Source organism: Ambystoma mexicanum, chromosome 12, assembly GCF_040938575.1.
Source record: "Ambystoma mexicanum isolate Mex_15411 chromosome 12, UKY_AmexF1_1, whole genome shotgun sequence".
Classification (NCBI taxonomy): domain Eukaryota; kingdom Metazoa; phylum Chordata; class Amphibia; order Caudata; family Ambystomatidae; genus Ambystoma; species Ambystoma mexicanum.
This window is the reverse complement of record NC_090936.1, coordinates 108,109,109-108,135,473: the sequence shown is the minus strand read 5'-3', so window position 1 is coordinate 108,135,473 and position 26,365 is coordinate 108,109,109. Positions and strand designations below refer to the sequence as shown.

The 26,365-nt window shown below is 49.1% G+C and overlaps 1 protein-coding gene across 17 annotated transcripts in view; it reads right to left on the bottom strand.

The window, feature by feature from the left end:
- PPFIBP1 (PPFIA binding protein 1) overlaps positions 1–26,365 on the bottom strand; it is a 1,584,927-nt gene that overhangs the window by 1,447,408 nt on the left and 111,154 nt on the right. For all 17 annotated transcript variants that reach the window (XM_069628106.1, XM_069628107.1, XM_069628105.1 and 14 more), the window contains exon 2: positions 21,534–21,617. The gene's annotated coding sequence lies outside the window, so the exon portion shown is untranslated. The remainder of the gene's footprint in view (positions 1–21,533; positions 21,618–26,365) is intronic.

Below are 26,365 nucleotides of genomic sequence, written 5' to 3'. Positions count from 1 at the left end.
CAAAGTATGACTTAAAGCACCAGACTCCTTTCTTGGAACGTCAGGGGATTTGTCAACCCAATCAAAGCAAGAAAAGTGTTGGCCTATGCTAATAGACATAGAATAGATATCCTACTGATACAGGAGCCTCACACCACGGGGAGGATAACTGCGTTGAGTAATCCGTGGTATATATTTGCGGGCCTCAGGAACGGCCAAACGAGCCAGTCAAGGGGGGTGTTGACAATGATCCACCACAGACTTGGTTTCCAGGTCACCAGGTCCAAAGTGGACCCTGAAGGTCGATACATAATAATATGGGGATCGTTGCAAGGGCAAGACGTAATAATCTTCAATGCTTACGGTCCCAACATAGACTCTCCGGAATTCTACCACCAAATACTTTCATCAATAATGCCAACAGATGAAGCAAGGGTGATATGGGGATCTCAACACCATTCTCGATCCTACACAAGACAGGACGTCCACAACCCAACGGACGGACTCAAAGGCTGCATTAATCATCAAACAAGCCATGTCCATGCTGCCACTCTCAGATGTAAGGAGGGAAATGCACCCCCTCACCAGGACTACACATTTCATTTACATGTACACGGCTCAAGTTCCCGTATAGATTATTGGCTCTGCTCCACTGACTGCATCTGCACAATACTCTCCCCGAACATTGTCAGACCACTCCCCGATAGTACTGGAGATCCAGATAGGAACACCCATACAGGCCCACCGCATTTGGAGAATGCCCCAGATCTCCTACGAGATGACTTGTTACTGGAACAACTACGAGCTGATGTGACAGACTTCTTTGAACGCAATCAGGAATCGGTCAGTTCACGCTCCACGGTCTGGGAGGCCTTCAAAGTATGGCTGAGGGGGTCACCTGATCTAAAAGGTCCATGGCACACTGAAAGAAATATGAACCCAGCTGTCTCGAACGGAGGGCTACATCAAGGAAATGGAGCAGGCATATACAGTATCGCCAGGCCCTGGAACCGTTGCCTGGCTACACGAGGCCCTGGCTGAATTGGAGACCTTGGCAGAAAGAGAGGTCTGGTACTTTACACAGCCTACCAAAGCCAGAAGATATGGGGAGGGGAATAAGTCCGGTAGGATGCTGGCCAATCTAATTAAAACTGAATACGGGCACCGACAGATCACCAGCATAACAGACAAAGCGGGGGTGACACACGTGGACCATCTCAGAGTGAACGAGGAATTCCAAAGGTTATACATGCAGCTGTACACAAACTCGGACCAAGTATCAACAGAAGAGTTGCAACAATTTCTCGACTCCTTTCCTCTTCCCACATTAGCCCTAGACGAAAGAGCCAGCATTGACCTCCCCTGAGTCTGGAAGAAGTAAAACATGCAATCAAGGACCTCAGGTCGGGTAAAGCACCCGGGTTGGACGGCATCCCTGTATATCGCTATAAGACCCTCACTGAGGAACTTGCTCCAAGACTGCTAGAGGTGTGGGAGGAATCCAGGGAGAGGGGATCCCTGCCGGCATCAATGAGGGAAGCCATACTTACGGTTCTATTGAAACCTCACAAATCTCCTCAAGACCCCTCCTCCTATAGACCATTATCCCTAATCAATGTGAACACCAAAGTCTACACCACAGCCATAACAAATTAACTGAACCCATACATGTCTAAATTAGTACACCTGGACCAATCCAGTTTCATACCTGGCCGATCCACTGCTCTGAACCTGCGGAGGTTCTTCGGCATTGCCTCCCAGATGGACCCTCAAGCGAAGACTGTGGCGGTTACACTAGACGCGGAGAAAGCGTCTGACTCCATTTCGTGGAAGTTTACGCACGCGATATTACAAAAAAAATGGGGTTCGGCTCCGAATTTCTTGAATCCATAAAGTTGCTGTAATCCACTGCCAGAGTAAAGAACAATAAGACGCCCTCACCCAGCTTTGATCTACAAAGGGGCACCAGACAAGGCTGTCTCTTCTCCCCTCCAATTTTTGCATTAACAATCGAAGAGATGGCAGTTTACCTACGTCACAGACACTCCTGGAGAGGGATTCGAATTATGGGAACACCCCAGTTAATTTCCCTCTATGCTGACGATACTATGCTATACGTCAGGAACCCTGATGCTAATCTCCCACCAGTCATGCGCGACATTGAAGTCTTCACTAAATACTCTGGATACAGGATAAATCAGGCTAAATCGGAAATAATACCTATGTCCAGTTCCACCAAAAGATCTGCAGCCATGGAGGGCTTCCGTTGGTCCCCCACCAGCGCACGATATCTGGGCATAATAATGGCAAAAGACAAGCGTACCCTGTACACCAATAACTATGCGCCATTCCTAACACAGCTGGAATATAAGCTCAACGCATGGGTAAAGCTGCCACTAGCCTTGTATGGATGCATATCCTTGCTCAAAATGGTGGTAGTGCCGAAGCTCTCATACCTGTTCAGTGGTATCCCAATATGGCCAGGCGGGACATTTTGGATACACTGCAAAAGATGGTGTCCAGGTTCACCTGGGGAGGAGGTACCCCCCGTTTAAGTTGGCCTAAGCTATGCAAGGGTTACGAAACCAGTGGGCTGGCGGCCCCTGACTTTCTCCTATATTACTACTCCGCACAGGCATACTTTGCCAAATACTGGACTAATACCGCAGAACAGTTTGCACATATACGCGCTGAAGAGTTTGCGGCATCCCCCTGAACCTTCGGAGTATGCTATTCGCTAGGGTCGCGGAGGAGCAAATTCAGGCAGATCCGCTCTACTCAAGAGAGTAGGATGTGATACCCTGTACTGGCCGCACTTACCGCTATGGCACTACCCGGCAATTGAACCCACTATGGATTACACCATACAGAGAAGATGGGACGCAGGAAAGGAGGCCAAAATCAGAGATCCCTTCCCGGAGGGGCGAGTTCTTACTGCGGCAGAAATCCAAAATAGAACGGGCCCTCGTCTATTCACAATCCTACAATACTAACGCATGAAAGCAGCCTGCAGGAATAAATTACCATCCTTCCCGAATGCACCCTCCTATACACAAATTCCTATCGGACATCCTGACACAAGACGGATTCACCAGCAACGTCTCCACATTGTAAGTAATACAACATAACACTCCATCCAAAAATTAGATGAAAAGCAAGTGGGAAAGAGATCTGAACACGACAATCAACAAACAGCAGTGGGTAAACTACTGCAGATACACCAAATCCATCTCACTCTGCGCTAACTTTAGGCTAATATAGCTAAAAATCCTAAACCACCTACACATTACTCCAAGCAAGGTCTCCAAATTTGACCCTGCTAAACAAACCGTATGCCCCAAGTGCAGCATAGTTGCTGCAAATGCGTTCCATATGTATTGGGAATGCCCGCCAATCAGACGCTTCTGGGAGAAGATGGCAGAAACCATGAGTGAAATACTGAACATGCACATCCTGGCTACGCCACTTAAATACTTATTGGGAGGCACTGGGAAGGCCTCCACAAAGACTTGCAGACTATTCGCAGTAGCAGGGCAGTGGGCAAACATAACATCCTCAATGCCCATGGGTTACTTGCGCGCTATATAAATTTAAATAAATCAATCCTCAGGAAACGGAAATCCAAAACCCCTCCCACACATGGAAACTGGCTCAGAGACCTCATAAACGTTCAAGACAACGAAGAATCCTATATCCAAGGTATTTAAACCACGTCCAGACCGAAAGACATATGGGGCCCCCTGAGAGTACCTGCGCAGCACAAAAGATTCAGCCGATGAATTAAATGCCTAGAAGTAAACCTGAACTGTTATATAATGCCTTTTCGTCTTCTCCCTTCCCCCTTGCCTTTAATACTTAAGCAATGCAATGTAGTCTATGCCAGCCTGACTTATCCATGTCGCAAATACCCAATGCTGACTGTGATATTTTGTTTTTTTTCTCTTTTATTGTATGATGCCAGTATAAAATAAAGTTTTTTAAAAAAAAGATGTAGCACTGAAGTTAAGTGACTGAACATTGAACTGTGAGTTTTAAGGGAACCAGCATTGTCCAAGCCAAGACTGAAACAGGCACTGTCCAAGCTAAAAGTGAAACAAGTATTTATTTCCAAAGCCAAGCATGGTGCAAGCATTGTCCTAAGCCAATTGAGTACAAGCATTGCCCAAACCAAGAAGTGTGCAATCTTTGTCTTCAGACAAAAGAGACTAACAACAGGCATACAAGTAAGCAGTTTTGGTGACAGAAAACAGGTGAATGCAAGGTTATAAACAGATGAAGCCTGCTGAATGTAAATGTTCCCTAAAAAGTGATACAACTCACATTACTAAAGCCATAAGGGGGAAAGGTAAAATTTCATCCTTAAGGGCACATTTTGTTGTTGTTGTGGCAGAAAGACGAGTGGCAAAGAGGCTGCCCTTTTGACATAGTGATTGTTCAGAAGAAGAGTGCCTTGCTTACTTGGAAGTATTGAGGGGCACTTAAGTGGATCTAGTATTTTCTGAAGAAAAGTGTTTAAAAGTCAAAATTGCAGACTTTTTAAGCTGTGATAAATCTTTTGTCAGTAGATTTAAACTTTAGAAGCCCAGTTGAATGTGAACAGTATGGGGCAGGTGAGTAGACCCGCATGGTGAAACCTTACTGAAGTTAACCTGATATGAGAATTAGCCAGGTGGAAGTAGTGGTGCTGTGAAGTCATCTTGACAAAGATATACACTTTAATTCATTAAGCTATAAAGCAAGACTTGAGAAGTGCTACTAAGAGTCTGTGTTTCTTTTACCTTGCCAGAGGTTGTCTTTCTTTGAATTAGACAAGGAATTGCATTTCTTCTATAACATTTCCAAGTTGTGGAGAAGCATTGTGACCCAGAACATCATTGATGGTATTTGATAAAGTGTAAGGAACAAGTTACTTACCTGTAACTGTTGTTCTCCAGCCTGGGTCTGGCATGGATTCGCATGCTCATGAATATTCCCCGTCGTCAGGCTGGGAATCCTCGGTAAAGAAAAAACCAGTATCAGTTTAGTTTCTGATCTGTCTTTCGTAGTAATAACCAATCACTGGTCTCTGCGTCATACTGACCACAGCCAATGACTGCCCTCTACCTAAGCACCGCCTCTGGCAGCCATCTTCAGATTTGGAAGCACGTGAAGTGGCAGTATGACCAAGTGAAGAGCCGCAGAGGGGTAGGCGGGAGGGTTCGCATGTGAATCCATGCCAGACCCATGCTGGAGAACAACAGTTACAGGTAAGTAACTTGTTCCTTCTCCAGCATGGGGTCTGGCATGGATTCACATGCTCATGAATAAAGAATACATAGCAGTACACACATGCACAACCACGGGAGGTGGCAAAGGCTCAACATTAAGCATTGCATCCAACTCAACATTAAGCATCTTACCTCCTCACCAGGCTCACCTCAGGCGAACAGGTTGCGCAGCACTGCTTGGCCGACCCTGGACTCCTCCCTGGAATCCCGATCGACGCAGTAGAACTTCGTGAAGGTGTGCGTCGACCTCCACGTAGCAGCCCTGCATATGTCCAGCAGGCGCACACCAGAAAGGAACGCTGTGGTAGCTGTGATCGCTCTGGTGGAATGGGCTCTCGGACGGCCAGGCAGCGGTCGGTTTGCCAACCGATGACAGTACATGATACAGCCGGAGAGCCATCTGGAAATGGAAGCCTTCGAGAGAGCCTTCCCCTGATTGACAGGTCCAAAGTTCACAAAGAGTTGTGACGTCTTCCGAAAACACTTCGTGCGGTCCACATAGAACTTCAGCGCTCTAGCCACATCCAGCGAGTGCAAAGTTCTCTCAGCCGGCGACGAAGGCGACGGGAAGAATACAGGCAACACCAAGGGTTCGTTGAGGTGGAAGTCCGACGGTACCTTGGGCATGAAGGAGGGGTGCGTCCTGAGCACTACCCTCGTGTCGTGAAAAGTCAAGTACGGGGCCTTGCAGGAAAGGGCCTGGATCTCTCCCACCAGTCGTGCGGAGGTGATGGCCACAAGAAACGCTGTTTTCCACGACAGAAACTTCAACAGGGCCGAGTGCAGAGGCTCGAACGGAGGTCCCATGAGCTTGGTCAGCACCACGTTGAGCTCACACGCCGGGGCCGGAGCCTTCACCGGCGGGAACGATCTGAACAGTCCCTTCAGGAACTCTTTCACCAGACGATGAGACCACAAGGACGTCCGCCCCGTGGTTCTGGTGTATCGGGAGATCGCAGCAAGATGAATCTTGATGGACGCGTGTGCCAGTCCAGCTTTGGCCAGCGTCAGCAGGTACGGCAGTACTTGGGGAGCCGTAATCCGTAGAGGGTTAATCTTCTGTGTGTGGCACCAGACAGAGAACCTCTTCCATTTGTGTCCGTAGCATTTAAGAGTCGAGGACGCCCTGGCCTTTGCAAGAACCTCTCTGCAGTCGGCCGGTATGTCGTATCCTCCAAACTCTAGCGCTGCAGGAGCCAGGCCTGCAAGTTCAGCGATTTCGGGTCGTGGTGGAGGATGGCACTCCTTCCCTGGAGAGCAGATCTGCGTCCACCGGCAGCTTGATTGGTGGGGACGCTGACCAGTCCAGAAGGTCCGGGAACCATATCTGCCTCGGCCACGCGGGTGCGACGAGGATCATCCTGCACCGTGACCTCTTGAGCTGGTTGACGAGCCGGATCAGCAGTGGCAAAGGAGGGAACGCGTAGAGGAACAGGCCCTCCCAGGGGAATGAGAAAGCATCGCCCATGCTCCTTGCCTGGGGAAACCTGCTGGCAAACCTCCGGCACTTGGAGTTCGTCGCCGTCGCGAACAGGTCGATCTGGGGTGTGCCCCACCGTCGGAAGAGGCGATCCACTAGATCCTGCCGTAGTTCCCACTCGTGGCACGAGCGCAGCTCCCTGCTGAGTGAGTCGGCGATGGTGTTTTTTATCCCTGCCAGATGAAACGGCACCAGAAACATCCCTTGGGCGACTGCCCAATGCCACAGGTCCTGCGCCTCCTTGGACAGTGCTGGGGACCTGGTTCCGCCCTGTTTTCTGATGTAAAACATGGTGGTGGTGTTGTCGGTGAAGATCCTCACCACCTTGCCCTTGAGGGACGGAAGGAAGGACCTGAGGGCCCAAAACACTGCACGGAGCTCCAGGACGTTGATATGTAAGGATTTCTCCGTCGGGAGCCAAAAGCCTCTTGCGTGCAGATTTCCGGTGTGCGCTCCCCACCCTTCCAGGGAGGCATCCGTGGTCACAGTCTCCTGGTGGGCTGGGGTCTGGAAGTCCATGCCCGCCGTCAGATGCGCGCGGGTGCCCCACCACCGGATCGCTCGTCGGAAACTCTCGTCGAGTGTGATCCTTTCCTCGAAGCTGCCCGTCGTTTGGATCCAGCGCGCGTCCAGGAACTCCTGCAACGGGCGCATGCGGAGCCTGCACATGGGAATGAGGTAGATGCAGGAAGACATCATTCCGAGGAGGGACTTGATGGACCTCACCTTGGCCGCGTCGGCCACCAACATCCGCTGCACCTTGCCCACGATGGTCCTGGTCCTCTCCTCCGACGGGGAGGCCAGAAGGGACACTGTGTTGAGCCTCGCTCCCAGAAACAGTGTCTTGCGCGGGTACCAGGTGGGATTTGGCGTAGTTCACGGAGAATCCCAGGTCCGTGAGAAGTTGGACGGTCCTTGCCGTGTGAACCACGGCGAGCTCCCTTGTCTTGGCTCGGATGAGCCAGTCGTCCAAGTAGGGGTAGACGTGGATCCCTTCGCGGCGCAGCTGAGCCGCCACCGGTGCAAGGCACTTGGTGAACACCCTGGGTGCCGACCGTAGACCGAAGGGGAGGGCTTTCAACTGGTAATGACGCCCTTGGACCACAAACCTGAGGAATTTTCGGTGCCCCTTCAAGATGGGAATATGGAAGTTGATGAACTTGTTCAGACGTCGCAGGTCCAGGATGGGGCGCCATCCCCCCGTCTTCTTCTTCACGAGGAAGTATCTCGAGTAGACTCCGGAGCCCCGAAGCCTCTTTGGGACGAGTTCGATGGCGCCCTTCTTGAGCATCGCCTTCACCTCCAGGAGAAGTTGAGGGACGTGAAGTTCTTTCCTGGCCACGGGGGGGACGCGCGGACACTTTCTTTGAAACTCGAGCGCGTGGCCCCGGGCCAAGGCGTCCAGCACCCAACGGTCGGTGGAGATGGACTCCCACACACTGACGAAGCTCGCCAGCCGGCCTCCCACCGGGGTGCTTCGGTGGGGGCCCGACCCCCCGGCCGGTTCAATCCTGCTTCGACAAGGCTTTAGCGCCTTGTCCTTGGCGACGACGGCGGGGTCCGCCAGACTTGCCTCGTCCTCTGTAGGCCTCCTGAGACGACGAGCGGGCTGCTTGACGGTAGGAGGAGAAACCGCCGCCGGAACCTTTGGAGGCGCCCTTGCCTCCGCTGCTCCGAAAGGGCGTCCGTCGTCGTTGCAGAACTCCAAGGGCCCGGGCCGTCTCGGTGTCCGCTTTAATGGCCTGAAGGGAATCGTCCACTGTTTTCCCAAACAGGTTGTTCCCATCGAAGGGCATGTCCAGGACTCTGGTCTGAACGTCTTGACGGAAGTCCGTAGCCTTGAGCCATCCACGCCGCCTAAGGCAAACGCCGTTGCCCAACTGGCGGAACCCAGTGTCGGCGATGTCCGTCGCAACGGTAATGGCGTGGTCCGAAGCCACCTCACCTTCCTGCAGGATCTCCAGGGCCTCTGCCCTCTTGTCGTCCGGCAAGAAGTCCAGCAGGGGAGCCAGTTTGTACCAGAGCTCCCTGTCGTATCGGGCCACGATAGCCAAGGCGTTGGCAGCTTTAATCGTCGTCGCTGCAGACGAGATGACTCTGCGTCCCATAGCGTCCAATTTCTTTCCCTCGCCGTCCGGTGGGGAAGTCGATGTGGAGGCCGCACCCCCCCCGCTTTTTTCCTGGCCGCCGCGGAGATGACGGAGTCCGGGGTAGGCTGCGCCCGGAGGCACAGGGGGGCCGTGTCCGGGACCCGGTACTTTTTCTCGTACTGGTCTCTTCTAGCTGGCGTCGTGGAAGGGTTCTTGAGGAGGGTGAGGCCCTCATCCCAAATGTCGTCCAATAGAGGCACCGCGAGGACCGTCTTCCTCTTGGCCTCGCGCCGCTGATAAAGGAAACCTTCCTTCTTCTCCTCAGGGCAGAGTTGGAAAAGCTCGGATGCCCTGGCGATCATAGAGTGGAACGATCCAATCTCGTCGGGCGGAGAAGCCCTGGTGGGAGGCGACGACGGTACATCCTTGTCGTAAACCTCGTCGTCCGTACCCGTCGCTGCCGTGTCAGTCCCCGTATCATCCCCTCGGGTGGACGGGGAGGAGGGCTGGAAGGGGCGCGACGGCTGAAAAGGAGGTGGAGGGTGGATCCTTCTTCTCTTGGTAGGGGGAACACCAGAAGGTCCCGGTTCTGGGTCCCCCGACGGGAGAGGTTCCGTCGGCAACGGTAGTCTCGTCCTTATCTCTGAGCATAAGGACTGTATAGCCAACAAAATGGCCACCGAGTTGTCTCGCGGCGCTGGCAGAGGGGAATCCGACAGGCGATCAGGGGCCCCGTCGGTACCCTCGACGATGTCGTCGTCCCCTGCGTCGGGATCCATCCCGACGGGCCGGTCTTCTTCCACGCCAAGGCCGTGGCTTAAGACCTCGACCAGCTCCTCCTCCGAGGTTGAGGCCGAATCGACGACGCCCTGCCCCCCCTTTTTCTTCCCCACGGGGGATTTCACGGGGGTCCTATCGATGGGCACAAAAGAGGACTCCCTCCGAGGTGGCAGGGAGACTCTGAGCCCCGAGGTCGCCACCACTGGTGTAGCCTCCACAGGCTGAGCCAGGGCCGCCGCGACAGTTTCGATAGAGGGCTTGGCCGGATGGATTAAGGCCTTCACCACCTTAGGTGCGCTCACCACCTTATCCTTGAGGGGGGGGGGGGACACTGCCTCGCTCCCCCTCCGCCTTCGAGCTCGAACGGGGCCTCTCCAGGAGCTTCGCCGGGTGCTCGGCCTTCCTCTTACCCGACCCAGAGCGTTGGCTCGTGGTTGATGGTGCCGGGGAGGGTGCGCCCTGCCTGGCGCCCGTAGAGCCCGACCGTTCGGCGCTCCCGGTGCCAGCGGACTCGCGGTGCTTGGCCTTATGTTGGACCCCCGTCGCCGGGGCGTCCTCAAAGGTCTTAGAAGACCGCTCGGATTTCTTCCTCTTCTTCTCGCCGGACGGGCTCTTCCCTTCTAGCCAGTTGGCGAGACGTTGATGGCGGTCCTTCATGGTCCGCTCCGGCATGTTGCCGCAAAACGCACAGTTCTTCTCCACGTGCGTCTTGTCCTCATGTAGGCAGTAAAGACAAAAAGAGTGTTCGTCCTCCTTGAAGACGTTCTGCAGCTGGCATCCAGGGCAGACCCTGAACAGCTTTCCGGGCGTCGAGCTTCCCTTCTCCTGGGCCATGACCGGGCCTGAGAAACTTCTGGAGTCCTCCAAAAGCGTAGCTCGACGAAATCTTCACCCTTGAGGGGCGCAGACGAATCCGAAACGGGTCCCCGTTGATCGGATGGAGAGTCGGTGGAGCTTGAGGCTCTTTTGACCGAAAAAAGAAGTTTTTGAGAAAAAACGTGAAAAAATAGCACTAACGCTCGAGAGCAATAGCACGAGGATCCCAACACATGAACGTGCGGTAAAAATCTGAAGATGGCTGCCAGAGGCGGTGCTTAGGTAGAGGGCAGTCATTGGCTGTGGTCAGTATGACGCAGAGACCAGTGATTGGTTATTACTACGAAAGACAGATCAGAAACAAAACTGATACAGGTTTTTTCTTTACCGAGGATTCCCAGCCTGACGACGGGGAATATTCATGAGCATGTGAATCCATGCCAGACCCCATGCTGGAGAAATCATTATTCCAGGAATAAGACATCTTTCTATTTGGACATTATTTAGTAACTTTATGTTGAACATTGGAACTGAACTTGAAACCCGGGGAAGGGGAGCGCGCCCAGGTTATAAAGATTGAATATATGAGAAATATCATTATTGATGTTTGCTGTGAATTGCCATATATTTTCTTGTGTATTTTCTGCTTAAGTGTGAGGGCTAGATATCTTTTGTTACAGTGTTTCCTTTAGTTTTTGATAGGCAGGGAAATCCTCGTCAGGTTAGGGATAGTGAGGCATTTGATGAAATTTATAATTTAATAAAATGGTGTGCCTCACATTTATGACCCCTCACATTGCACAAAGTGACGACTGTGTTTGAGGAACATGAAGTTAACGCAAGACTTGGCAAATAAGCACTACAGCCTTATAGAAGTGTTTTGGAATTAACAGTTCACAAAGTGAACATATTAATATCAGGCCGTTAAGCACAGTGGAGCCACAGCAGCATCTTCCACTATTTAGTTCAGGACAGATTTGTCGAAGTGTTGTTGAGTACATTGATGCCTGAAAGTAAGTTCCACAGTGGAATATTGCAATTGTTAGGGTACACTGGATACTGTTTCTGAATCTAATATTTGGTTTATAACGTATGTTTATAAATGGTTCCATCTACATTATGTATATGCTTCTGCTGCCATAGTGTGCAAACACTTGTGAGGGAAGAGAAGAATATCTGTATTTTTTTTTATTTGTTCCGCCTATCCAGTTTCTTTTTTTTTAATAAGCTTTATTTAGTTTAGTTTCAGTGATCACTAGACAAGCTATGTAACATACAGCCAAGAGTCATGTAATGCAGCATAATATTAGACTTAGTTCACACCCATTTTTCGTTATGTCAACCACCCCTCCCGCCCCCAAACTGTACCAAACAAAGCAAACCAGTGGGGGCGCAACAGAGTACCTCCCATTTACAGTCAAACCTTCTTTCGAGGCTTTCCCTCCCGTCTGTGCCATTACATCCCCCCTTCAAAGGACTGAAACATTCTGCAACAAAGAGGGCTTGAAACAGTTCTGCTGTCTGTCCGATAAATGTTTGTGAAATGGGAGCCATACTGCAAGTTTTTTGATATGTGCCATTGGCCAATGCACACACCTTCTCCATCGCCATGATGCCCCACATTCTTACCCATCACATAGACCCAATTTGGCCCTGTTCTGTTTTCCAACTGTGGGCTAAAGTAATCCTTGCCGCCACCAGTATATGAGTAATAAGGGTGGCACGAGGCCCACGGGCCTCACTTGCAGCATATAGACCCTCCACCACCACCCTCAGTATCACCACTGTCGGGCTGAAGTGGTTGTATCCTCAATATGTCCTTAATGCGGCTCCGAATTGCTTTCCAGAAAGCTGCCTTTGGGCAAGTCCACCACATATTGCCCAGGTTCCCCACCTGGCCAAAATTCCGCCAGCACGGGAGGAATGTCAGCATTAAAAGAATGCAATCTATATGGGACATATACCACCGGAAGCATATGTTATATGCTGATTATTTGATGGTTGTGCATTTGGAGCTCGTAAGCGCTTGGTGCCAGATCTGGCCCCATTCCTCCTTCTTTATGATGACCTCCCACCCCCAAGTCTTGCTCCCACTTCGACATGTATGGCAGGATGTCCCTGGGTATAGGCCCCATCTAACAAACAATATAGTCTTGCTACTCTGTTTCGAAGAACCCTCTCTCATAGTTCATTCTAAGCCGGTGGACTCTCAATTAGCTGCCTCCGTGACCAGCCTATTCGTGGTCCAGTGTCTGAGCTGGGTGTAGTGGAACTGTTCCTGTTCAGTTATAAGAATTTTCACTTTACAGTCCTCAAACTGCAGCCGAACCCCTGCCTGGAAGAAGTCCATTTGGGTTAAGGTTGCTTGCCCCACCGAGTTACCCCAACATTTTGGAGATCTGCCTGGCGCAAAGTCTGCGTTCTACCCCATCGGTGTGAATGGACCCAAACCCAATGTTAGCTTCTTGTCCCCCAGGGCTTTATCCCAGTGAGGAAACACTTTCTGGTTTCAAGTAATGGGCCACCTGCCCCCCTCACCGATTGCACAAGGAACCCCAAATACCTCAGTGAAATGTCTGTTGCTCCTTGTTCCAAAGTACTCCAACCCATCTGGTGCTCTGCTGAGGACCATTAGTAACATTGGGCCAAATGCGCAGCCATGAAGTAGCGAGCAATCTCAGGAACCCCCCACTACCCCCCAAAGCCCTGTAACCCCGGAAAAGGACCCTCTTGGGCACTTGGTTTCTCCCCTCCCACCCCCAAGTGAAGCACAGGACCTCCCTCTGTAGGTTTTTGATCATTTGGACTGGGATCCGGATCGGAAGAGAGCTCACTGTATAGAAGAACTGCGGGAGAAGGTTCCCTTTAATGGCTGCTATGCAGGCAAACCAGGAGAGTTCTTGCATGTCCCACCTCTTAAGATAGTCTAGCAGAGATTTCAAGAGTCCAGGGATATTGGCCGCATTCAAGCCCTCAACTTTATGCCCAAATATTCTAGATCGTCCTGCTCCCGGATCAGGGGGAATCTCCTACTCAAACTAGCCACCAAGGTTGGGTCCTCCGTGACATTGAGCGCTATTGATTTGGAATAGTTAAAACAGATTCCAGATAACTCTGCAAACTCCTCCAGGAGCCTCATAACCCTCCGAAGTGAGCATGCAGTATCTCAGAGGAACAGCAGTATGTCATCTGTATATAGTGCAATCTTATTTGTGTCCCCCTTTAGTTGTGATCCCCTGGATAGCTGATCTGCCCTAGCCGCCTGTGCCAATGGCGCCATGGCAAATATCAGTGGTGACAGCTGGCATCCCTGATGGGTACCATTTCTCATTGGGATTGGGGTTGAGAGCTGGCCATTGATCTGTAATTTCATAGAAGGTCTCTGGAAGTTGGCCAAAACCAAGCATGTAAAAATCGTACCACATCTGAACCTCTCTAGTGTTAGCCTCTGCAAACCCCAGTCCAACCTGTCCAACCTATCGACCTTCCTCTTTGCCTCTGCCTTTGCCCACCTTCTCACCTGTTGATCCGTTTCTTCTCCTGGCATTGTGCACCCTCTGTCATTCGGGCCCAGGTACCTGCTCACACTGCCAACCTCCTGCACTGCCTCCAGGCCAACCTCTGCACTAGAGTTCTGTATCTGTACCCATACAGTTCGCCCCCTGCCCCCACTTTTCTTCTGCACTTATCAGATATACTTCATCTGACTAACTTGCACCTGCTGGCTGCACTAGCATGCTTTATTGCCGTTATTTATTTATTTTTATTTAGTATTTATTCTGTTCTCTCCTCTGTTCTGCACTTGCCACCACCCCCCCCTTCCATGCACTTTCCCCCTTTTTCCTTTTCCTTGCGCTTTCTTAAATTGCACTGGGCCTACTAAGATCGCTGTTTTCTTTATTTATTTTTTTTGTTCTCCCTTGTTCCCCTCCCTTTTGCCTGGTTGTGCTCGGATACACTTATGATATATTTTATTTATATCTCGCTCATACACATCATATGGAGCACTCTAGTTGCATCAAGGGCTGTCATGGACATGTTTTGTGCTGTTCTGCGTCCCCATATTGCCACGTTCACTGCCCTTCGGATGTTGACCTGGGTATGCCTCCACATAATGAACCCTGCCTGATCCAGATGTATCATTTTTGGGAGCACCCCCATTATTCGTTGAGTCAAAACTTTTGCATAGAGCTTTGCGTTCCAGTTAAGCAGGGAAATGGGGCAATAGCTAGCACACTCGGTCAGGTCCTTTCCAGGATTCAAGTGGATGTAGAGGGTCCCATATCCCCTGAAACTATACCCCGATCCCTTATCCAATTGAACAATTTTGTCAGAGGGGTGGTCAGTATGTTCCAGAATATTTTGCAATAAGCACCTCCAAACCCATCTGGGCCCGGGGCCCGTTCCTAGGGAGTCTCCCAATAGCCCTACCCACCTCCTCCTCAGTAAACAGGGCTTTCAAAAGCAGTCTACCATGCGCTATTATTCAGGGTCATTCTGTTTTCCCCATGAAAGCTTGCTGAGTTTTGCCATTTGCGTTCTACCTTTTAAAAGGTCTGGGCATAGAATGTCTGCATAATTTCAATTTTCTCACCCCCCCCCCCCCCCCCCTTATTAAATTCCCAGCCGGATTTTTTACTTGTGTAATATAGTTTTTGGTTCATTGCTTCCTTAATTGCACTGCGAGAAAGCGGTTAGCATGATCCCCCCCCTCAGATAATACGATTGTTTGGTTTAGGTGTTGCACCGACAAGTGTGCCTCCAGCCTCGCCCTAGCCTTCAGCAAGGCCCGCCAAGCCTTCTGAGAACCAGGAGCCTTGTGCAAGTCCTCTGCCTCCTGCACCTCCCGATCAGCCACACCCTGTGAAGATCCCTCCCCTTCAAGAAGGCAGCTGCCTGTGCAATAAACTCCTCCCTTATATTGGCCTTTCAGGCATGCCAAACCATACACCAGTCCACCTCCCTAGTATCGTTTTCCCGAAAACAGTTTCTCATAACTGTTTCCATATGAAATCTCGGGGAGAGGTCTCTTAGGAGCAGGTCATTCAGCTTCCAGGGTCTACGGACCATCAAGGGAGGTATTGAGGGTTCCACCCAAAGGATGACCGGGGCAGGGTCGGACAGATATCTCACCCCAATCTCTAGGTCGGTCCTGCGGTATGAAGGCGTCCAATACTAAAACCATATCGATTTGTGAGGACCTTCTATGCACAGCAGAATAGTGAGTATGTCTGGACTTGGGGATGAAAGAATCGCCATGTTTCAATGAGGTGCAACTCCCTGAGAAAGCGTGCCAACGCTTGTCTGTTCCTACCATCATTGGGGGTGGGCGGTAGTGTTTTGTCTAAGGAGGCGCCCATAACACAATTAAAATATCACCCCCACCAACACCTTGCCCACACACCACCCTGTTAACTTGCCAAACAGACCTGTTAAGAACTGGTCCTGCTTCTCATTTGGCACATACACTGCTAACAAGGTGACCAGCTGACCCAGTAACTGCCCCCCCCACATCCCTAGGGCCAAGTAGCAACCCTCTGGATCGTTCTACTGAAATCGCTTGCTGAACCTTATAATCATTGCAATCAATATTGCAATTTCCCTCTTTTTAGTGCTGCTAGATGCAAAGTAATGTTTGGGGAACTCTGTGCGTCTCATACAGGCCTCATCTTTGGGGATCAAATGTGTCTATTGCAGCCGTACCACAGAGGCGCGCAACTCCATTACGCGCCTCAGGAACGATTGTCTCTTGATCTGCGAATTTAGGCCCAATTGTAATTCAACCCACATCATCCAGTTCCAATCCTTCGTATCCCAAAAAGCCAAACAGAAATCCGCTGTCATAAATGTGACCAGGACTCGTGTGCACCACCATATCGTAAACTTTAAACAGACAAAATAAGCCCCCCGCCTCCATCCCCACCGCAACTCTGTAAACTTTCATAATTCAACATGATGAATATAATTTGCATTGACCGAGCTCTACTGCACTGTCTGGGTAATACGGGACTATTTTCCAGCATCCCCCTGTATCCCCGCACGCCTCCTCAAATAATTTCCCTACTATGAAAAGCCCCAAATGTAGTCCTAACTCAAAGTACTGCTGTCCTGGATGATAAGCGAATTACCCTGCCAAGGCCCCTGCCGATGTACGTGAGCCACCAAAAATGACCTGTCCGACCTTGTGTCACGTTGATCAGGTGGGGGCTGCGGCCCATCTTCCATTTCTCCCTCTTGGGCAGCAGAATTGCGGTGGGTTATCATCCGGCTCCTTAAAAACGGCTCTCCATCCTCTGCCATCAATTCTCTAGCCTTCTCTTGCTCGGAGATGGTGTACAGCTGACCTTTCCACTCAAAAGGCAAGCCACATGGGAATGTCCACTGGTAACATATGTCCTTGGACTTGAGCTAGTCAGTGACGATTCGCATTCATTTCCACTTTTAGCAATTCCGCCTGGGCCAGATCCGGATAGCGTTAGCGGAGTGTCCCAGAACTGAACCGAGTCTGTTTTTCCGCCGGCTGCATAATTTCCTCCTAGTCAGGAGCCAAATTCTTACTTAGCTGGTATGAAGAGTATACACAATGGGCTCAGTCCAGGATTATCTGTCGTCCGCTGAAGAGTCCAGTAAGTGCTGGAACAGCAACACCACGTATTCCTGCAGGTCAGCATCCGGTATGGACTTGGAGATCCCACAAATGCGTATGTTATTCCGCCAGAAGCCATTTTCGGCATCTTCCTGCTTAAGGACATGCTCCATCTGCTGCTCCAAGGAGATTACTCGCCATGTTAACTCATTTTGTTCATGCCCCTGCTCGCTTATTGTAGTTTCCACTTTGCCCACTCTTCTCTCCACTGCAAGGAATTTTTTTTATTAAGGTCAGCAATAGCTTTGGTAAGGTCAGCAGCGCTATAGTCTTTTCATAAATTCATGCAGCATTGCCATTAAGTCTGATCTCCTTGTTGGTGGGACGTTGGACTCTGTTAAGGGGGGGGGGCGCGAGTGTACGCGACCCGACATCAACTGCTGTGGGCTCTTCTGTGCCTCGGACTGTTGCCTTTATGTCCGCCAACATGGTGCCCTTGCTTTGAAGTCTGCTTCGCCATGCCAACTTCCAGGGGTCAATCTTTCCAGAACCACAACCAATTGTCTCTGACAAACATTCTGGGGACAGACACCCCCATACCGCAGTCGGCACCATCAGCCCCACTCCCAACTTGCCTCTGCAAGAACTTACAACCTTTAGATGTCTGCTGTGACTTCCAATCTTGCCTCCTGATAGATTTCACTGCTGTCCACCACCTCTCCCAGCTCCGGGTCAGCTCTGCCTCCTCTCCACCTGCCACAATCAATACCTCCCAGGCTCAGAGCTCTGCCACCAGTGCCGTCCCCAAAAAGCACCCAGGCTCCCTGCCTGCGATGGGGAAACCAGCCACGAAGGACGGCGTTCCCCGATGTCTGCTCCCATCTCTTTAGGTGGAGACAGTGGGCTTCCTGCCTGGAGAGCAGGCCACGCCCCTTGAAACCCTCAGGACTTCATCAACCCACAGATGGCATCCAGACTTTTTTTTATACAGCCCTACCTGATTGAGCAGGAGCCACCAAGTGAAGGCTCTTTTGGTTTTCCACTCCTCTACGGCAGACAGGCAGTCTTTCCAGTATAGAGGGCAGGCAGGCAGTAATTAATACCTCCACTAGAGCGTCCAGGGAAATGAATTGTTACAGAGATCCGTTTTGGAGAATGAGCAGGCACGCCAGTGCAGGAGAGGAAATGGAGAACTCTGTAGCCGAAATGCTGAAGCACAGCCACAGAGAGCAGGGCACACCACTACCTCCCCCCGGCGAGTCATGAGCTGAATGCAGGTATTTATTTAGTTGTTTTCTGCCAGTGCACAGCTCTGGTTCCCATTTATATTATTGCTGGCATCTCCTTTAGTCAAAGTGCACCTCTCTGCATATGGGATAAACAATTTACGGGTTATGAGCGGGAGTGGGCACTGGCAACTTCAAAGAGCGGAACACTCTCTCGAGCTCACCCACACCTTGCATCTCCTGCTGGCATGCCTCCACCATTGCTCTGTGCCCTCCCGAGCTGCTCACCTCAAAGACACCCCAAGGTAGGCTCCGGGTCCACGAGGGGGCCAGCAGGCTCCCGCCATGCAGTATTTGCTCCGGTGAACACCCTAGAGCATACAAGCAACCCCGGGATTCCTCTGTGCCACCCGATTACAGGGTTTTCTCCCAGCTGGAGGCGTTAGGTGCCAGCTGCCATTTTGTCAGTTACAGGTTGGAAATTAGCTCGTTCTCGCCATTCCGTCAACCAAACTGCTCCAACTCTTTAGGGGTGCCCTGCCACAGGCTCAGACACCTCGCCCCAGCTTTTCAGCAGGGATCAGGCTTTTCCAAAGGTTGCATGTTTTTCCATTGAATTTCTTTCATTGAAGAGATGTTTCATCGAATTTTCTGCAACACATTTTTTTTCATCTAATGTAGTTTAATACCACTTTTCATTGAAAACGTGTATAACAAATTAATTTAATTTTTTTTAATCCCCCGTTTTCTGATTTGAACCCCACACAAATATGCATATATTTTCTACAGAAAAATATTAATTAAAACATTTTTTCGATGAAAAATTCTTTCAATGAACATTTTTCGTTGAAAAATCTTTCATTAAAGATTTTTAGATGAAAAGACTGTACCGATTTCCAAATCAGTTAGCGCATGCGGAACGGGCTTGGATGCAGGAGCTCACTGGAGAAGCATCAGACGGCTTCCACGGTTAGCCACGCTCCCCCTCCACTGTTCCATTTCTTTTAACATAGGTTATTGTATATTCTTTAGAAAACACTATTATTTTCTTGGAAAGAAAATGTAAAAGGTTAGTACCTAAATCAACAACATTTTTATACAATTGACAATAATGGAAAGATAACTTTGGCACATTTGAATGAAATCTAAATTGAACACTAGTATGGTGCCATGAAAGCAACAAAGATAAACATAAAAACAACCAAAAGATTCTTTGAGAAAAAACGTTTAGTATTTAATGATATGTTAGGCATAATGTGCCTATGTTGCAGTCAGGCTAGCTATCAATCTCTCCTTTTCTACTTCTCCTGCCACTGAGTCGGGGGGACACCCCATGCCCCCTTACTTCAGGGCAGCAAATTGACAAAAAAACGAAAATTTTAATTAGCAATAACAACAAGATCCCCACCCTCACCTCCCACTATCTCAAGTTTAGACGCATCCCCTGTTTTTATCATTATGTCTTTTTTTCCGGGTCTATGTTTTCTCATCTACAGGTTCTTACTACTCCTTTTAAAAATCAACACATAGTGGAAGGAAACGCATCACAGAAGATGCAATCAAACTTTTTTTGTAAAGGCACCTACAGAAAACACAATTAGGTCCAATCCTCTCTTCCTGTTCTGATTACATGATCAAAACCTTTCTTTGATTTTATTATGGTACGGTTTATAAGAAATCTTCTACAAAGTACAACTACACAATACAACAAAAAACCCTTCTATTAACCTAGGAGCACAATAAGCACCATGCAGACAGAATTCAACACAAATTAATTTGTAGAGATAATTTTATGAAAGACTCAATATAAACAGCATGAAATGCTTTAGCTTAACATTTTTTAAAATAAATCAATATGAACAAGCCTTTAAACAGATGCCACAAGGGGGATCTAGTTAAAAGTCTGTTAGGATAATTTTACAAGAAATGCCATTGAATTTCAACAAATATAAAAAGGAGTAATAAGATCGAGTCACAATATCACTGAAGCAATTCAATGCAACCAAATTCTTTTAAAGTGATTTGTTTTTATAAATGTTCTTTCGAATAAAAGCATTGAGTACTATATTGACAATGATTTCTAATTTGCAGGTAAACTGAATGGCCCCAATAAAACGCTTTTGTACATAATATATATATAGAAACGTTTGCATCAAATATCATTGAAGAATATCCATTAAATGATAAAATGATTTATTACACTGATTACTATTGCTTGCACAAAACTATGAGCATATGTGTCATTCTGGATATGCAGCAAAAATCCCCTACTTGGTGTACATTTGTAGTAAGTTTTTAATATGCATCTGCAATCGGTATCAACATACTCAGCTGCTTAGACAAGGCTTTTACAGTCAAAACCTTGGTACATACACCTGCAGAGCCAGGCAATTAGTTGTATGTATCAGAGCTTTCGAAATGCCATTAGCTAAAAAGCGAAAAACGCACCACCTTCAAGAAGAACCAGAATGTGTCCGTTGACTTCATATTTTAAAATGGTAATTAATGCAAAAGAGTATGTGGGTTTATGTTTTCATAATATTACAATTAAATGAGTGACGTGTAACTGACAGATTTGTGTAAGAGCCTGAAGTGTCAAGGCTTGACTGAACAATTCGCAATGATCAAACACGCTTGATCTCGGTCGGTAAGCAACAAATGGAGGCGATTTGCTCTAAATTCAGGTGCCAAACCTATATTTAGAAAAAGGTATCAAATTCCCCAGCAGACCCCTTGGGAAAATGGGACAAAGAAGTGCTGGATTTTGGAAAAAATCATTTTTCAAATCTAAACGTCCTAGTGAACAGATGCACTTGTAGAAAGCTTTGCATTCCATTCACTGCCAAGGTTCTAACCAGACAATGCACTTTGTTGAATTGCTACTTCCACCATTCCACACATACTTTGGTATTTGAGGCTCTCTTTACACAATTTAATATTCAAAACAGGTTACAAAAGTATCACAGGTTTATCAGGGCTCCATTGACATTTCTTCATTTCAAGACCTGGTCACAGACTTTGGAATTCTACTTCCTCTATTCTTGAGGAACGTAGGCACGAAAAGAGGGGGGCGGGTGGGTTCAGTAGAAAAACAACCAAAAAAGGTTAAAGAAATGTCAACTCTAACTAGGTTAGGCAGCTATAGCTGGAGCAATAGTCTTATGTGTGTAACTCATGAACGAGCAACGGTAGGACACTTCCTTTTGTGCAATAATCCCAAGCTTTCATTAGAATCTCTAGATACAAAGTTGAGGGAAATTTAAAACTCAAATATTAAACAGTTTTAAAAACAAAGGACAGATTACTCACGCTTGAAAAGGAAGTTGGTGCGATGTTAAGTGAAGGTGATTAGGTAACAGAGAACTTCAGAGCCATGAGCCATGTAATCCCACCCTGTGTCGAGGGAAAAGAAAATGTGAAAGAAGGAATTTACTCCAAACATCAAGTTAAAAACTGCAATTTAGATCGCTCCTGAATGTCAACGTTTGCTTGTACAATGGACCTGCATTACAAAGCAAATCATCCTACTATATCTGATTTCTACAAATGATGCTGGTTGTTTAACACATAATCATTGCTATTCATGGGCTTAACCAATATTGCCTTTAAAACCTCTCATCTAGTGCTTAGAAACGTTTAGTGATTCTGCTACTGTTCGTCCTAGAATATTTCTCATATTTATATGACCCAACTGACAACTCGTACATAAAACCTTACACAATCTACACTTTGCTGAAGGGTGAACGTTTTTTTCAAACATAGCATCCCAGGTTAGCATGGAACTGTAATATCAACGGGTCCCAGAGGTAAAGACGCACCAACTGAGAATTCAATTTTTACAAGAGGTTTCCCCGGACCATACCATTCTGAAGCTCCTTGAACATCCCTGCAATCCACTCTGAGATGTCCTTTGGACAGCTAGCTCTGACCTTTTGATCAGTATTTCAACATTATTAGTTTAAACTGCGTTTGAAGAAAAATGTAGTATTCAAATAAACAAAGGGATTCCACTAGTTTCCACTAGTTACGCGACCCCCAGGTCTCTTTCTTTGGCTGGGGCCTCACTCTGAAACAGCCTCCCTGCCTCTCTGAAACTGGAGGAGAACCATCTTCGGTTCCGGAAGCACCTTAAGACCTTCCTCTTTGCTTCCTCTCCCCGGCTGATCTCTCCCGTTTCTGCGCTGGGCTCCTGGCTACCCTCTGAATTCAGGACCAGATCCCTACCCACCCAGCTGCATACCCGCACTGCCTCCTGGCAACCCTTGCACTTGGGCTTGTATCTGCAACCCTACAGTCCCCTTACCCCGCACTTATTGACACTTGTCTCCTGCGCTTAATTCCTGCACTTGCCTCCTGCTGGCTGCACTACCTGCCGTTTGATTTTGTGTTCAGCACTTCCCACTCCTCCCTGTGCTTTTCCCCTTTCCTCTCCCCTGCACTTGAGCGTTCTCAATATCACTGGTAGTTTTGCTTTGTCCTCCCTTGTACCCCTCCCTTGCCTCGTTGCGCCCTGAAACAATTGTGTATGGGCACAATATAAATAAAGTATCATATCATATCACAGCAAACATGGATTTAAAGCTCCCCATTATCTCCACTCCACCCCCATGTCATCCGTCAGAGATGGCCTCAATGTAGCTCAATAAGACAAAACTAAAAACTCATCACCGGTCTTGTGGGGCCCTTTTCTAGTTCAGGTCTTCAATGCACTCATTCTTACTCATGAAGTCCCAGACAGTTGGAAGATCAGGATAATTGTCCCGATCTATAAAAAGGGCAGTAATGTTATGTTAAGTTGATTTATACCACGCACCACTGCCATTTCCAGGGACTCCAGGCTCTCATGTGGCTGTGCAAGCTAAAGTGGGTTGGGTTGGTTAGTGAGGGAAAGAGGGCTAGGATAGATCTACTTATCTGTTGATGCATACAGAACAAGGAGTAACTGGCGTCTGAGCTTTCCGAGTGTGCTTTGTTTTCTGCACTTGTGACCGCAAGGGCAGCATCCAATGTTTGTTTTTGTTGTCAGTGGTTATTTGGTTTGTAACTTTGTTAGAGAGTGATGTGCGGTTTTGTGTACTTTAGCAAATTGTTTTTTTGCTAGTCCTCTGGGCATGTGTGGTAAGTGGGAGGTGCGGGGGTGTTCAAGAGAGCAGGTGGGATAGTTAGTGGGTTTTGGGTGGTCTCTGCGTATTGTGAAGCTTTGATGTTTTTTTCTTTCTGCAGGTATTTAATGTATCCTGTGGTCTTAGTTCTGGATTTACAGCTTTTAGAAGAGGGCATGGTTTGTGATGGAGTGGTATGCTCATGGCCAGGGCCATCTTAAGTTTCTTTACCTGGTTGACGTCTGGAGGGAGATGCACCCTACTACGAAGGGGTACTCTTCTCTCCCCACCAACTACATACCAGAATTGACTATGTTCTTGTTGGTCGGGGCAACTACAAGAATTTGGCAACGCAGAATTCATGGGCCGCTCAGTGTTGGACCATTCCTTTTTCATGGTCGAGTGGAACTTTACCTGCCCCAGGCCGCCCCATTCCGACGTGGAATATGCCGGTTGAGGCTGTGACTGACAAGTCTTTTAGGAATAAGTTATCAAGTTCCATGACTAACTTTCTTGATCTTAATATTGGGAGTGTGAACAGCTGGGGAACCATCTGGTAAGCCATGAAAGTGGTCACCCGGAGTGAGGTCATATCAAGCACTGGAGGCATTCGTCGGTAACTACAGGAGGAACTGAAGGCCACTGAGGACGAGATCAAGGTATTAGAAATCCAACAACTAAACGGCCAGGCGACTGAAGGGTATCTAGCTGAGGCTCGCTCTAGATGCCAAAATGCATGGGCTAGACTATCTAAATTCGACTATGCCTCACGGACAGCCCGTGCCCAGAAGGAGGGGGATAAACATGAGAGGATACTGGCATGGCTCTCTAAATGCGAGCACCCTAGACTCCTGACCACACTGCTGCTTGGCGAATGTGGGGACCCCTGGAGATCTCAAACGGCAACACCTTCACCACTTACTGCACACAGTTATACAGCGACAATGATTTAGTCCCCCAAGCAGACAGAAGAGATGCTCTTTCAATGATCCATGATGCAATGGTGTTCTTGATTCCCGCCAGGTGAAGAGGGACGAGGAACATCCCCTGTCCGACGGCCCAGTGCCACAAGTCCCGGGCCTCCTTGCAGAACATCGGGGGATAAGAGTGCCCTCCTGCTTCCTGATGTGGAACATGGTGGTGGTGTTGTCCATGAAGAACCTCACCACCTTGCCTTTCAGAGAAGGTAGGAAGTCCTTGACGGCCCAGAACACCGCCCGTAGCTCGAGTATGTTGATATGGAGATCCGTCTCCAACCGCCACATGCCTCTGGTGTGCAGACGTCCGGTGTGCGCTTCCCATCCTTCCAGGGAGGCATCCGTGGTGACAGTCTCCTGGTATGGGGGGTTTTGAAATCCTGTGCCATGGGTAATGTGGAAGCGGACCCCCCCACCACTCGATCGCTCCTCGGAACTCCTCGTCGAGGGATCTTCTGTGAAACCTCCGGACACCTGTATCCAACAGGCATTCAGGAATTCTTGTAAGGGGGGGGAGTGGGAGGGGCGAGTCGCATCTGTAACCTGCAGAGGCTGACAAGGTAGATGCAGAACAACATCATGCGCAGTAATGACTTGATGCCCGGCACCGTGGCCGTCTTTGTCTACGATAGCAGTCATACCTTTCCTTGAATGGCTGCTAGCCTCTCGTCCGAGGGAGATGTCAGGCAAGACACTGTTGAGTTTGGCGCCTAGGAACAGCATGTTCTGCTATGGTGTTAAGCAGAACTTCGAATAGTTGACAGAGAATCCCAGATCCGTCAATTGTCAGCCATGCGTCGAGGTATGGGTATGCATCTATGCCCTGTAGATGTAGATGAGCCGCCACTGGTGCCAGGCACTTTGTGAATTAGTATGCCTGGACTCCTGAACTTCGTTGTCCGTGGATGAGACCTCCATGGCTTGTGAGGCGACCTGGCAGGGCTGTTTTGGGCCTTCTCGCCCCCCCCCCACTTTTTTTTCCTCCTTGAGGGTTCTGAACCAGGTCCTGTGCCGGTATCATCACCCCTTCTGGCATACCTGTAGACTTTGCCAAAGTCTCTGCTGTGGTGTCGCACCATGGGGGCAGGGACACTTTCTGCGCCGTGGGAGCCACCCTCATAGTATCAGCGCCCTTAGTTGCTGCAGTAACTGTCGACTGAATCGCCGACTAGGTCTTTGCCTGTGCCGGTTGTGCCTGCATTGGCTGCACAGCCTTCTCCTGTGTCCGCGGCTTCTCAGATTTGTCCCGTAGCTTAGCCGGGGTAGATGAATTTCTCTTTGAAGAGGAGCTCGATGGTAGGCTGGCAATGGAGGTGGCTGGTGATGCTGATGGCGCCCCATCCACTTTGGGACCTGCTCCCGCAGCGAACCTGGTGGACTAGGACTTGCTGATCTTGGCGTTACCTTGGGCCCCCATGGTGGATGAGGTGCCCTCAAAGGACTTAGAAGATCACTCCTTGGACCGGCCGGTCCTGGACGAGGCATGACCCTGCTCTGAACATGGGTCAGAGGCCTTGGTGTTAAGCCATGTCGCCAGCCTACTATGCCTGTCCTTCGTCATTTTCTTGGAGAAACCGAGGCATATCTCGCACTCTATCTGCTTTTGGTCCGGTTGTAGGCCTTGTAGGTGCTTTTCCTCCACAAACACATTATGTAAACCTCATTTGGTGCAGGGCCTGAAGAGGGACCTTCTCTTCCGTCATGGTCGGACAGCGCGAAGTAGGCCCAAGATGGCCTTCGAGAATATTCAATGAATCCTAGCCCTGGAGGGGTGAGGAACTTCACAGACAACGGGTCCCGGAAGAGCGCACAGGCTCTTTGAAACAAAAACTGAACTGTTCTCATCGAAAAACACAATAAAACCTACAAATAGCTCCGAGAGCAACTCAAGGACTCCCAACACTGAAGCGTGCGGTAAAAATATGAAGATGGCTGCCAGTGGAGGGGTTTAGGGAGAGGACGGTCATTGAATGGGGAGAGTATGACCCAGAGGACAGTGATTGGTTTATAGAAGAAACACTATTTAAAGTGAAAATCAAACCATTTTTTCTTTTACCAAGGA